This window comes from Myotis daubentonii, chromosome 4 (assembly GCF_963259705.1).
Source record: "Myotis daubentonii chromosome 4, mMyoDau2.1, whole genome shotgun sequence".
Lineage (NCBI taxonomy): Eukaryota > Metazoa > Chordata > Mammalia > Chiroptera > Vespertilionidae > Myotis > Myotis daubentonii.
The window spans coordinates 39,673,916-39,687,207 of record NC_081843.1 but is presented as its reverse complement, the minus strand read 5'-3'; the positions used below and the strand labels follow the sequence as shown (position 1 = coordinate 39,687,207).

Below are 13,292 nucleotides of genomic sequence, written 5' to 3'. Positions count from 1 at the left end.
CAGGGCGATCAGGGGGTTTGGGCGCTGCCCACTGTCACACTGATCCCGGTGCCGGGAGGCCTCTCAGCTCCGCTGATCCTGTTGCTGGGAGGCATATTACCCTTTTACTATATAGGATAGAGGCCTGGTGCACGTGTGGGGACCGGCTGGTTTGCCCTGAAGGGTGTCCTGGATCAGGGTGGGGGTCCCCACTGGGGTGCCTGGCCAGTCTGGGTGAGGGGCTGAGGGCTGTTTTCAGGCTGGCGGGTGACTGAAGCTCCCAACTGCTCCTTTTTTTCTTTTTTTTTCTTTTTTATTCTGGGCCAGCTTTAGCTCTGGCTCCAGCTCTGAGGCCTCTGCTGCTGAAAGCAGGTATCTGGGTTGTTTGGGTTCTATAATCGAAACACTGTATCAACTACAGCTCTGAGATCCCGGCGGGCTGAAAGTAGCTTTCTGGGGTTTTGTTTAGCTTCTATATTTGTAACAATGTTTCAAACTGCAAGCTCAGAGGCTGGCAGCGGCAGGCGGGGAACGTTGGAGTCCTCTGTCACTGAAACAAGCAAGCCTCATGTTAACTTCAAGCTGCCTGGCTGCCGGCCGCCATCTTGGCTGGCAGTTATTTTGCATATCTTGCTGATTAGCCAATGGGAAGGGTAGCGGATGTACGCCAATTACCATGTTTCTCTTTTATTAGATAGGATGTCCAAAATAGGCAAACTTATAGCAATAGAAAGTAGACCATAGTGGTTCTCATGGGGAAGAAACAACAAAAATTGACTAATGGTTACAGCGTTTCTTTCTCTGGTGGTGAAAATGTTCTGGATTAGTGATGATGTTGTTTACTAAAACTGCTGAATTGTAGACTTTAATACAGTGAATTTCATGGTACATGAATTATATCTAAATAGAGCTATTTTTTTATAGCTAGTGAGTCTAAGAACTCATTCCTTTTTTCAAAAGTTCATATTGCCTAAGTGCAAAGTATATAAATAATTTTTGGTAATTGATAAGCTGGCTTCCTGATTTCTAAAAGGATTGACACATTTTTATTAGATCAATAGTCTCTTTAGTTGCCAGTTAACTTCCCAAAAACACTTCCCTTTCATCCTTGCACTGAAATTGTGTAGGGTTAAAATAGGGATGTAGTAAGATGAGTACCAAAAGGAAGGGAATTGTGTCAGGCGTCACCAAGACTACCCACACTCAGAGAGTCACTAAAAGGATTCATGGAACTCAGCATATAATTGAACACATGGCTAAGGCTTATTACAGTGATATAGTATGCTGGGTTACAGGGGAAAAGATGTAGGCAGAGTCTGGAGAAATCCATACATAATCATGTCCTGCTTAACAATAAGAACACATTCTGGGAAATGTGTCATTACGCAATTTCACTGTACAAACATCGCAGAGTACACTTACACAAACCTCAATGGTATAACCTACTACACACCTAGGCTGTATGGTATATAGCCTATTGCTTCTACAAGCCTGTACCGCGTGTTACTATACAAAACAACACAAGATTCAATCAAGCACTAGAGAAAATGACGCAATGAAGAGATGAGTAAACACAAGATGTGCTGGCATAACACACTGATTACAGCAAACTTGTGTTTTCTTAATTACAGTTTACAATCAATATTATTTTGTATTAGTTCCAGGTGTATAGCATACACAGTTATTAAAATATTATTGACTATATTCCCTATGTTGTATTTGACATCCCCATGACTATTTTGTAACTACCAATTTGTACTTCTTTTTTTTTTTTTTTTATTGCTTAAAGTATTACAAAGGGTATTACATATGTATCCATTTTATCCCCCCGCCCTAGACAGTCCCCTAGCCTCCCCTATCACCCAGTGTCTTATGTCCATTGGTTATGCTTATATGCATGCATACAAGTCCTTTAGTTGATCTCTTACCCCCCCAATTTGTACTTCTTAATCCCTTCACCCAGCCCCCAATTCTCCTCCCCTCAGCAGCCATCAAAATGTTCTCTGTATCTAAGAGTCTGTTTCTGTTCTGTTTGTTTACTTTGTTCTTTACATTCCACATATAAGTGAAATCATATGATATTTGTCTTTTTCTGTCTTACTTATTCTACTTAGCACTAGGTCCATCCATGCTATTGCAAATGGCAAGATTTCATTCTTTTTTATGGCTGAGTAATATTTCATTGAAATAGAGGAGCGGATTTTTAATCCACTCCTCTATTGATGAACACTTGTGTTGCTTTCATATCTTGGCTATTGTAAATAATGCTAAAGTGAACATAAGGTGCATATATTTTTTGGAATTGGTTTTTTAGATTGTTTTAAATAAATACCCAGAAGTGGAATTTGCTGGGTCGAAAGGTAGTTCTATTTTTAGTTTTCTGAGGAACCTCCATATTGTTTTCCACAATGGCTATACCAATTTGTAATCCATTTATTGAATAGACTGTTTCTACCTTATTATATGTTCACCTCCTCACCAATACTTGTTTGTTGATTTACTGATGATGGCCATTTGGACAAGTGTATGGTGATATCTCATTGTGATTTTAATTTGCATCTCTCTGATGATTAGTGATGTTGAGCTTCTTTTCAAGTCTATTGGCCATCTGTATGTTCTCTTTGGAGAAATGTCTTTTTAGGTCCTGTTCCCACTGTTTTTTTTTTAATATATTGTTTATTGATTTCAGAGAGGAAGGGAGAGAGAGACAGACAGACAGAAACATCAATGATGAGAGAGAATCATTGATCGGCTGTCTCCTGCATGCCCCACACTGGAGATCAAGCCCACAACCTGGGCATGTGCCCTGACCAGGAATCCAACTGTGACCTCCTGATTCATAGGTTGACGCTCAACCACTGAGCCATGCCAGCCAGGCCCACTTTTTAATTGGATTGTCTGTGTTCTGGTGTTGAGCTGTATGAGTTCTTTATAAATTTTAGATATTAGCCCCTTATTGGATATATCATTGGCAAATAACTTTTCCCATTCAGTAGGTTGTCTTTTTGTTTTGTTGGTTTCCTTTACTAGGCAAAAACTTTTTAGTTTGATGTAGTCTCATTTGTTTATTTTTTCTCTTGTTTCCCTTGCCCAAGGAGATGTATCAGAAACCTATTTCTAAGAGAAATATCAGAGATTTTACTGCCTATGTTTTCTTCTAGGAGTTTTATGGTTTTAAGTCTTATATTTAAGTGTTTAATCCATTTTTTAGTTTATTCTTGTATTTGGTGTAAGAAGGTGGGTCTAGTTTCAATTTTTTGCATGTATCTGTACAATTTTCTCATCACCACTTATTGAATAGACTGTTTTTACCTTATTGTATGTTCTTGCGTCCTTTGTCATATTAAAAGGCCATATGGTCATCAATTTATTTATGAGCTCTCTATTCTGTTTCATTAATCTATATGTTCATTTCTATGCCAATACCAAGCTGCTTAGATTACTATGGCCTTGTAGTGTAGTTTAATATCAGGTACTGTGCTACTTCCAACTTTGTTCTTCTTTCTCAAGATTGCTGTAGCTATTTGGGGACTTTTGTGGTTCCATATAAATTTTTGGATTATTTGTTCTAGTTCTGTGAAAAATGCCTTTGGTATTCTGTTAGGAATTGCATTGAATCTATAGATTGCTTTGGGTACTATGGACATTTTAACAATGTTAATTCCTCCTATCCGTGAGCATGCTTTGATTTATTTGTATCTTCTTCAGTTTCTTTCTTCAGTGTCTTATAACTTTTTGAGAACAGGTCTTTTACCTCTGTGGTTATATTTATTCCTAGGTATTTTTTTTAATATATTTTATTGATTTTTCTACAGAGAAGAAGGGAGAGGGACAGAGAGTTAGAAACATCAATGAGAGAGAAACATCAATCAGCTGCCTCCTGCACACTCCCCACTGGGGATGTGCCCGCAACCCAAGTACATGCCCTTGACCGGAATCGAACCTGGGACCCTCCAGTCCGCAGGCCGACGCTCTATCCACTGAGCCAAACTGGTCAGGGCCCTAGGTATTTTTTAATGCAATTGTAAATGGGATTGTTTTCTTCATTTCTCTTCCTGGTAGTTATTAGTGTATAAAAATGCAACCAATTTCTGAATATTTATTTTGTATCCTGCTACTTCACTGAATTCATTTATCAGTTCTAGTAGTTTCTTGGGGGGAATCTTTAGGATTTTCTATACATTTATCATATCATCTGCAAATAATAATGACAGTTTTACTTCTTCCTTTCCAATTTGGATGCCTTTTATTTCTTCTTCTGATCTAATTGCTGTGGCTAGGACTTCCAGTACTATCAACACTAATAAAAGAGAAAAATGGTAATTGGCGTACGAGCTACCCTTTTCATTGGCTAATCAGGGCTATATGCAAATTAACTGCCAACTAAGATTGGAAGTTAACTGCCAACAAGATGGCGGTTAATCTGCATATGTAGGCACAATGCAGGGAGGCGAAAGGGAAAGCAGGAAGAAGCCCCCTGCCACTGACAGTGATCGGAAACCCAGGGGGGAGCTAAGAGCTGGGGGGCAGGGAAAAGGCGGCCCTGGGGCCGCCTTTGCCCTGCCCCCCAGCCATGATTGGAGAATCAGGTGCCTTTTCCGCCCTGGCCAGTGATAGCAGGAAGTAGGGGTGGAGCCAGCGATGGGAGCTGGGCACGGTTGAAGCTGGCAGTCCCAGGAGCTAGGGGTCCCTTGCCTGGGCCTAAAGCGAAGCCCACGATTGTGGGGCCGCTGCAGCTGCGGGTCCCCGCTGCCTGGGCCGGACGCCTCAGCCAGAGGCGTCAGGCCTGGGCAAGGGGCCGATCCTGCGATTGGAGGGTGATGGGGGTCAATGCCTGAGGGCTCCCAGTATGTGAGAGGGGGCAGGCTGGGCTGAGGGACACCCCCACACACACACCCAGTGCACGAATTTTGTGCACCGGGCCCCTAGTGTTTAATAAGAGTGGTAAAAATGGACACTCCTGAACTTGCTCCTGAACTTAGGGAAAATGCTTTTAGTTTTTCCCCCTTGAGTAGGATGTTAGCTGTGGATTTGTTGTATATAATTTTATTATGCTGAGGTATGTTCCCTCTATTCCCATTTTGCTGAACCCAGTGGATAGATTCAGACTACATCAGAATACAACCTGAATAGCTCCACAAGCAGCATGACCAAATGGAGGTCTCAGCAGGTACCTTACCCCACTGGGGCTAATTCCGCTTTGAGGAGTCAGCTCCTCTCCCTTCCCCCGCCCCCCCAGCAGCTTGTACACTGTGATCAGGGTCATTCCTCACTGTCAACCAGCCTGAGGGTAAACCCCACCCACAAATGGACCAAATGCAACCAAGACTCATCTACAACAGAAAGGCTCACAAAACCCACACAGAGACATTCTTAGAGATCAGGGAGACTGCACCACTGAGCCCCACAGGACACCTACTACATAAGGCCACCTACCATGGCTGGGAGGCATAGCAGATCTACCTAATACACAGAAACAAATACAGAGAGGCAGCCAAAATGGGGAGACAAAGAAACATGTCCTAAATGAATAAACATGAGATATCTTAAACACACACACACACACACAACTAAATAAAATGGAGGCAAGCAATATACCAGATACAGAGTTCAAATCAAGGTTATAAGGATGCTCAATGAACTTATGGAAAGAATGGATGAACTCAGTGAGAACTTCAACAAAGAAATAATAAACATTAAAAAAGGATGTAGAAACCTTAAGAAAGAACCATTCAGAAATGAAGAATACACTATCTGAAATGAAAATTACACAAGAAGGAATCAACAGCAGATTATATGAAGCTGCTGTCCCTCCACAGGAGCTCAGAACAAGTGCCCACCAATGAGATTTTGTGTGCTGGCCCTTTAAGAGAGCATCTGATTTTCCAGCAGTCTCTTGTGTCACCTGGGGAAGACAGAATCCCTAGTGATTTTCACAGCCAGATGTTATGTGAGCTGCTCTTCCTGGCTCTCATGCTCCAAGCCAGGGAGCCAAGCATGGGGTTGAGACCCCTCTCTCCTCAGGGGGGACCCCTGCAGCTTAGGTATCCCTATGGATTTTCAACCATCACATGTGGGTGTGGGCTCAGCCCTTTTTGCTTCTCCTCCTTCCTACCAGTCTCCATGTGGTTTCTTCTGAATATCCTTAGTCATAAGATTTCTGTTTAGCTAATCTTAATTGGTTATCCAGGTTGGTTGTTCTATAATTTAGTTGTAATTTTGATATGGTCCTGGGAGGAAATGAATGTAACTTCTACCTACTCTCCCACCATCTTGGGGCTTTCCTGGAATCAGCATGTCCTTTAAAGGAAAGGTAAAAGGAAGGACAGATGAAATACAAAACTTCTTTGACTTTTACCTTTGCCCTGGCATTCAAGGAAGAATCTCACAGATGTACAGATGATGAAATGGTTATCACCAAGAACAGAGTTCATGACACACCCCTGAACAGTACTTACTAGCCCAACTGTCCTTATTAGGCCAGACCAAAGAGGTAACCTTGAGAAAGAAACCCTGAGAAGGAGGGCCCCAATTTAGTCCTCTTCTCCCTGCCAATGCTTAGTAAGAGTTGCCATCTATCTCATGGAAGGTAGAAGGATCTGTTGCTGTCTCCGCTCTTTTTGGAGCCAGTAGCCATCACAAACCAACTAGAATATATTTGAAAAATAAAGCGGAAGGGACGTCCTTTTTCCCAGAACAATAAATGCCTGTTACATAGCATTGTTTAACTTCAACCAGTGAGTTACAAAATATATCCTAAAAGGTCACATAAGCAAACAGTTTAAGGACCCTGTGGCTACTTAGAATTTCTGAGAATTCCACCTGCCTGGCCCCTCCCCTTCCTATCCCCTTCTCTTTTTCCCTTCCCTACTTTCAGCCACCAGCTTCCTCCTCTGCCTTTCCCCTCTTTCCATCACTCCCACCTCCACCAATAATTAGAAACTGACTGTAATCTCAAAGGATTCAAATAACTGAAAAGTTTTTTAAAAATAATTGAAAACTTGTTTTCTTTTACAATTTTATTTCTCAATTGCCCAAATGTAAGATACTGCCTCCCTAACAGATTATTTCTAATAAAAATTGCAACATGTTTGTATATACATGTGCTTGCATCTCCCACATTAATAGTTTGATTTTTTATTGCCTTCAGTAAATATCCAAAGTTCATGAAAATCAAATTATTTTTAATAATTGTACCTTTAGCCCTATGAGAAAATAGATAGTAAATGCTTATTTAGAAGCAGCCTTACAAAATCTTCAAAGTTCTGCCTTAAATATCAACAGCCATAAAGGGAAACCTTAGTTCCTAGAATCAAACTGGGTCCCAATCATTGGCTTGGCTGCCATGGAAGAAACAGTCCCAACAAAGATCATCCAGGGATGCCCTAACCAGTTTGGCTCAGTGAATAGAGCGTCGGCCTGTGGACTGAAAGTCCCAGGTTTGATTCGGGTCAAGGGCATGTACCTTGGTTGTGGGCACATCCCCAGTTTGGGGGGAAGAGGTGCAGGTGGCAGCTGATCAAAGTTTCTAACTCTCTATCCCTCTCCCTTCCTCTCTGTAAAAAAATCAATAAAATATTAAAAAAAAAAAAAAAGATCATCCAAGGAATGGACCTTCCTTCTAAATCTCCAGGTTTAAGCTTCACAAAGTGTCAAATTATCTTAATAATTTACTTATCCAAATAAGTCAACTTAGAAACAAGACACAACGAATGAACCATTATTGGCTAAACATATCGCCTAGATAATAACTATCTCCCATTTAATTTGCCTCCTATTAAGGCAGGGTTTTGTTAAAACTAAAATAGAAGTTCTCACTGAAACACTTAAAAAAATACTCAAAAACATAAAAACGTACTTTCCTCACAAGTGGCATAAATAGACTCTAGAATGCATAGTTAATATCCCCGGAAGGTCAGGCTTTCCCTGACCCACCCTGGGTACCATGCAAAGGTGCTCATGAGGAGCATGCTCAGAAATGAGCGTGTGAGAGCATGAGGGGAGCTCAGACCTAAGTCTGTTGTGAAACTAGGGATACTAGTCTCAGAAGCAAAGCTCAGAGGCCAGATGGAGGGATGCGGGTATGAGGGTCAACTCAAATATTTAAAGGTTTGTCATGTGGCAGAGCAGCTCTACAGGCCTAAAGAGCTAAAGTGGGAAAATGAGTGGAGAGAGATGACAGACAGTCCAATCACTATACAAGAGAACTCTGAACCGTCGGACTTACCAGAAGATCGGCTGGGCTTCCTTGAACAGTCATGATTTCCCTGTAGCAAGAGCTATTCAAGTCTTTGATTGATTCATTCAACATTCTGCATTCTTTTATTGAATAGCTAACTCAGGAGGCTTCACCGTGGCTACACACAGGTGAATAAAATAGTCATGGTTCCTGCTCTCATCCAAGGTAGAGTCTGGTAGGGTGATTTGGTCAGACATATAAAGGAGACTCAAACACACATCCAATTCTATGAAATAAAGGTCAGGGTCTTTCTCCATTTGGAGAGCCCCAAATATGGGGTTTTTTCCTTACTAAGAATGAGACAACCAAATTAACAGCTTAAGGCTCGCTTAAAGAATATGTAGAATACTACTGGGATCATGGCATTAAAGTTATAACTGTGGGTCTGCAAAGTGCAACGATAACACACACAAAAAGCCTCAAACCCATTTTCCTAAAGTGAACTATGCAGAATCAGCCTTTTGCTTCTAGAGTTCTTATAACTCAGAGTCCTACATCTATTTTATGGTTAGAAGATGCTTTTCCTTTGGAAACATGGAAGAACAGTGTTTTGTAATTAGGAAGGAAACACAAGACTGATATATATTTAAGAAAGAAACTAAGAAGAATTTTTTTAAATAGTTAACATTTAGTCTCATAATTAAATTCCGTAATGCACAAAGTTGATTGAGTACAATCTCTTCTTGCTTATGAATTATAATTAGTGAAATTCATTTTCTAATCACTTTCCTAATCAGCACACTTCAAGATATAATCACTTTGCCTTAATCTCAATGTAACAACTATGATCTTAGACTTGAGTCACGTCATTTGGGGAAATGACCTGTCGTAGCTAAAAGGCCTGGCTGGACAGAGGAGAGCTCTCTGGGGAAATTCCGGTCAGCCTCGCTGAGCCCCTAGCCTGGCTCCAGGCAGTACAGAATTCACAAACATCCTTCATGGAAAATAAACCAGCATTAGAAAAAGCTCATTTCATTTCATTTTTTAAAGCTTTTTTTTATTACTAAGACTAATCCCCCCAGAAAAAATCTATTAGCAACCTACATATGAATCAATGCTAGAAGAAAAAGAACAATTCCAGGACTGAAAGGTCAAAAGCAGCAGGAGAGAACAGGTACTCAGTTTCCCGAATAAGAGGAAATGCCTTATGGCAACTTCTGGAAACGGGTCGGCTTTCCCTAGTACTGAAACAGGAAACTTTACGATCAAATAGAACAATGACCCTTTACATTATTATACAGTTTTCTAACCAGATGACCCGAGTAGTCCATGTCTCCGTGGCTGGCTAGGCTCAGAGCTCCTGAGAGAATCAATCCTTATGACTCCAGGTCGTACACCAGGGACAGACACTGTAATCCCAGCAGGTTACAAAGTGTGTAAATCACAGAAGATCATAAGGACCAACAATAAATTGGAACACTCCCAGTTCATTGTTAGGCTTTTAAATTTTAACCAAACACACTGGTTGGTCATCTGTAGCTGAGGGTCACTATTTTGTGACGGCTGACCTAACCTTAGGGAAAAATCAAAAGTCTGGGGGGGTGGGGGCGGTCTGAGTCAGGTTTTAGACCCCAATCTGTTCCAGTATTGACCCTCCCCTCATCCCTGCCCCCTTTCCATGTCTCTGTGGGGCTTCAGCCAACATCCCCACAGGAGCTCAGGCCATCACTGTGCCTGCTGTCACCCCACCCCAAGTGGAAAGAGGTCTTCCCTCCAAGTGTGACAGTTCTTTCAGCCAACTCAGAAAGCCTGGCACAAGCCCACTTATAACAAACATACTGCTATTGAGCCCCAGGTTTGGCAAAACGCCACCTGGAAGGCCATTCTCAGCCTTCTCCTCAAAGGAGGTGGCTTTCCTCTGTCTCTCTGCATAGGGGCCCCTGGGCCCCCAGAGCCCAGTCCAGGGTTCACCATTTCTTCCTTGAGACATCGTCCTGACCAGCAACTCTGAGACAGAAAGAGCTCTGAAAACTAACCAGCCTTTATAAGTTTACTAGCAACACCTGGACTGAAGAGAGGTGAGGCTGTAAGCAGTATCTGTTTACCTCCCTTAGTGGGAATATTCACACACTTAGTGAAGCTGTGTTACTCCATTGAATTACAAGCTGGGGATAGTCTGTAACATGCAACACATGTGTCATATTATCTTTTGAAAATCCAAAAATATCCCTGAATTCCCAAACACGTCAGGCTCCTGGGTTTTGGATAAAGGCCTGTGGATCTGTGGTAGCTTCAAAATGAGTTCCAGGGTTTTCCTTCACTTGTTTCCTCAAGGGCCTGAGGTAATTATACAGGATGTGTAGCTAAAGGGAGAAAGTCATGTATAGAAATTAGAAGTTCTCATAATTGAGTCGACATTTACTGGGAGGAGAGGACTTTCATAGAGCCAGGAATTAGGGTAGCGTCTCCCCCGAAGTCCTGCAGAAGAAATATCTACCCCTTAGGGGCCAGTTCCTCCTCTCCCTCTATCCATTTGGTTAATATGTACCCAGAAAGGAGGCTACATAGAGGGAAACCTATCTTTGAATTCAGTGGAAAATTCACCATACAATAAACCAGTTTTAAAATGATGATTTCATAAAAGTAAAATAAATAAAACGATGATTTGATTCCCAAGTTTACCCAGAAGTTTGCTTCTGGAATACCATATTTTTCCATGTATAAGACACTATTTTTTTTTCTGAAATTAAGGGGCATCTTATACAGGGAAGTCAGCTGAGGAGGGAGCTGAGCAGGGAACCCCAAGGGTGCATAGCTGCCCGTACCTTGTCAAACAAGCCTCCTCCAATAAGGAGCCTTATTGTTACTGACGTCAGTTGATGCCGTAATTGGAGGTGGTGGTGGAGAGTGCACAACTGCAACAGGGACCAGAGCATTCTGAGCCCATAAAGATGTCAAAAAACAAAAAGATAAATACCAGTAAGTGATTGTCTTACTCTGCAAAATTCAAACTGAATGTAATCAGCTGTGCAAAAGAGCTTGGAAACAGAGCTTGCAGAGAGAAAATGTGAACCTCCTCCCACTGAGTGTATGATCAGACAGTGGAGAAAACAGGAAGAACAACTCCTTAAGATGCCAAAAAAGAAGAAGGCCTTAAGAGGAAAACCAGAAAAATGTTTAAAATGTTGATTTCTTAATTTTGGGTTGGAAAAGGGGGGAGCTTCTCATACCTGGGGGCATCTTATACATGAAAAAATACAGTAGCTAAAACAATAGAATTCTAAATATCAGGTAAAGCAATCTTTATGAGTAAACCTAGGAATTTAAGTTCTTTTCATGTTACTCTTTACATGAGAAAATACATTCTGCATCTTATAAATAAGGAAATACAAAAGGCCATTTATAACATGCATTTCTAAGTTGGATGTTGCCTACAATGTGTAGCATTTTTCTGTCATCATTTGTTGTTAAAGAAATAATAGGTACTAGAACGAGAGGCTCAACAAGAGACAATGAACCAGCCCCCACAGCTGAGACACCAGGGGGAGAGGCGCGGGGTGGGGGGGAGTAACACAGTTAAAGTAAACTCATCTTAATGTAAATTAAGTTACATTTTTATTGTTGTAATTTTATGCATCAAAACTTTCCTATGATCAATTTCATCTTATTTTAAAGCACCTTTATATAACAGTTTGACACACTGAAAGATTCACCTTTGAGTAACATGAAAGTCTCCAAATCTTCGCAAAGATCAGAGAGACTGTCTAAATACATACACTTATCCCCCAAGTTCTGCTCATGAGGAAGAGGCTCTCTGCGAAAGAACAGTTTACAAAGTTCACAGTGGAATGCCAGCATCATTTCCCTCAAAATCAGACGTTCAATAACATTTGAATTTTAAAACAATAGAGGTGAAATCTGTCATTTAAAAAAAATCTACAACTTTGCCAAAAGAGGATGGAATGTTAATGACCGATAGCTGTAGTCCAAATTTTTAGAAAGTTTGTCACAACATTCTACATACCACACCTTTGAAAACAATGGCCTGGTGCTTTTGAAATCCCCAGGTGAAACTGTCTGAGTGGAAATTAAAACACAACAGCGACTTTCCTTGAAATCAGGAAATCTCAAGATTCCACAGGGTCAGCACAACCCAAAGGAATGAAGTCTTACATTCGTCCTTTCTGTGATAGCAACATTTGATGGCGGGGGGGGGGGGGGGGGGGGGTGGTAAAAGGGAAATAAAAAGATTGCCTTACTTTTCCTCCTGAAGGCTCGTAGAAGACATTGAAGGCACCAGTGTCAATGGAGATGGGAAACTGGGTAGAAAGCACATACTAGAATTACTTGTTGGCATCAACCACATAATACCAAGGATAGAAAATCAGTCCACGCTTGATGTTAATCCCTGCAAGGAACAACAAAAGAAATAACTAATTACCAAATTCAATCATGGGCATATGCAACTTTTATTCCTAAAAGCAATGAGGAATCCAGGGGAAAATGCCAGCCCGGAATTCAATAATCAGGATCCTCAAGTAGCAGGAAAAGGTCTGGAAGGCTTGGCTTCTGTATTTTATGGCGTTATTAACTGGGGAAATTTGGAAACTGTGGCAAATGTGGAAAGTCATTGACTAAGAAAATGAAATCAATCCAATTGGCCTTGTTCGGTGTCTAGAATTGGTAAGCACTGGTCTTGGCGCTGAGAGATTACAAAGATGTGCAAGACATCATCTCCATCTCAGTGGGGAGACAAGCTTGTACACATGTAAACCAGGAGAAAAGTAGTATGCAGCAGCCTAACAGAAACCAATCACTAATAGTCATGAGATTAGTTGCTCCCTATTCTAAAGGTCTTTCCATGTTTTAATTCATTTAATTATCACAACCATTCTACGAGATAGGTACTATTGTTCTCTCCCTTTTCACAGTGAGGAAACTACAGCTCAGAGAGGTTGAGAAATTTACCCAGGGTCACAGAGCTCATAGATGGTAGATCATAAGTTTAAATCCAATGTCCAAATGTTACTCACCCTTGCCCACCACACAATACAGCATGTAAAGGATTTTAATTCTGACTATGGTGGGTGGGTTGGGTGGGGGGCAGGATGAGGTGGGGAAATAGGCAGAGAGG

The 13,292-nt window shown here is 41.3% G+C and overlaps 1 protein-coding gene and 1 long non-coding RNA gene across 5 annotated transcripts in view; one reads left to right on the top strand and one right to left on the bottom strand.

The window, feature by feature from the left end:
• GRAMD2B (GRAM domain containing 2B) overlaps positions 1 to 13,292 on the top strand; it is a 102,630-nt gene that overhangs the window by 15,556 nt on the left and 73,782 nt on the right. The window lies entirely within an intron of this gene.
• LOC132233310 (uncharacterized) overlaps positions 1 to 13,292 on the bottom strand; it is a 168,358-nt gene that overhangs the window by 135,319 nt on the left and 19,747 nt on the right. Inside the window, exon 2 of the long non-coding RNA XR_009452583.1 lies at positions 12,418 to 12,477. This is a non-coding gene — a long non-coding RNA (uncharacterized LOC132233310). The remainder of the gene's footprint in view (positions 1 to 12,417; positions 12,478 to 13,292) is intronic.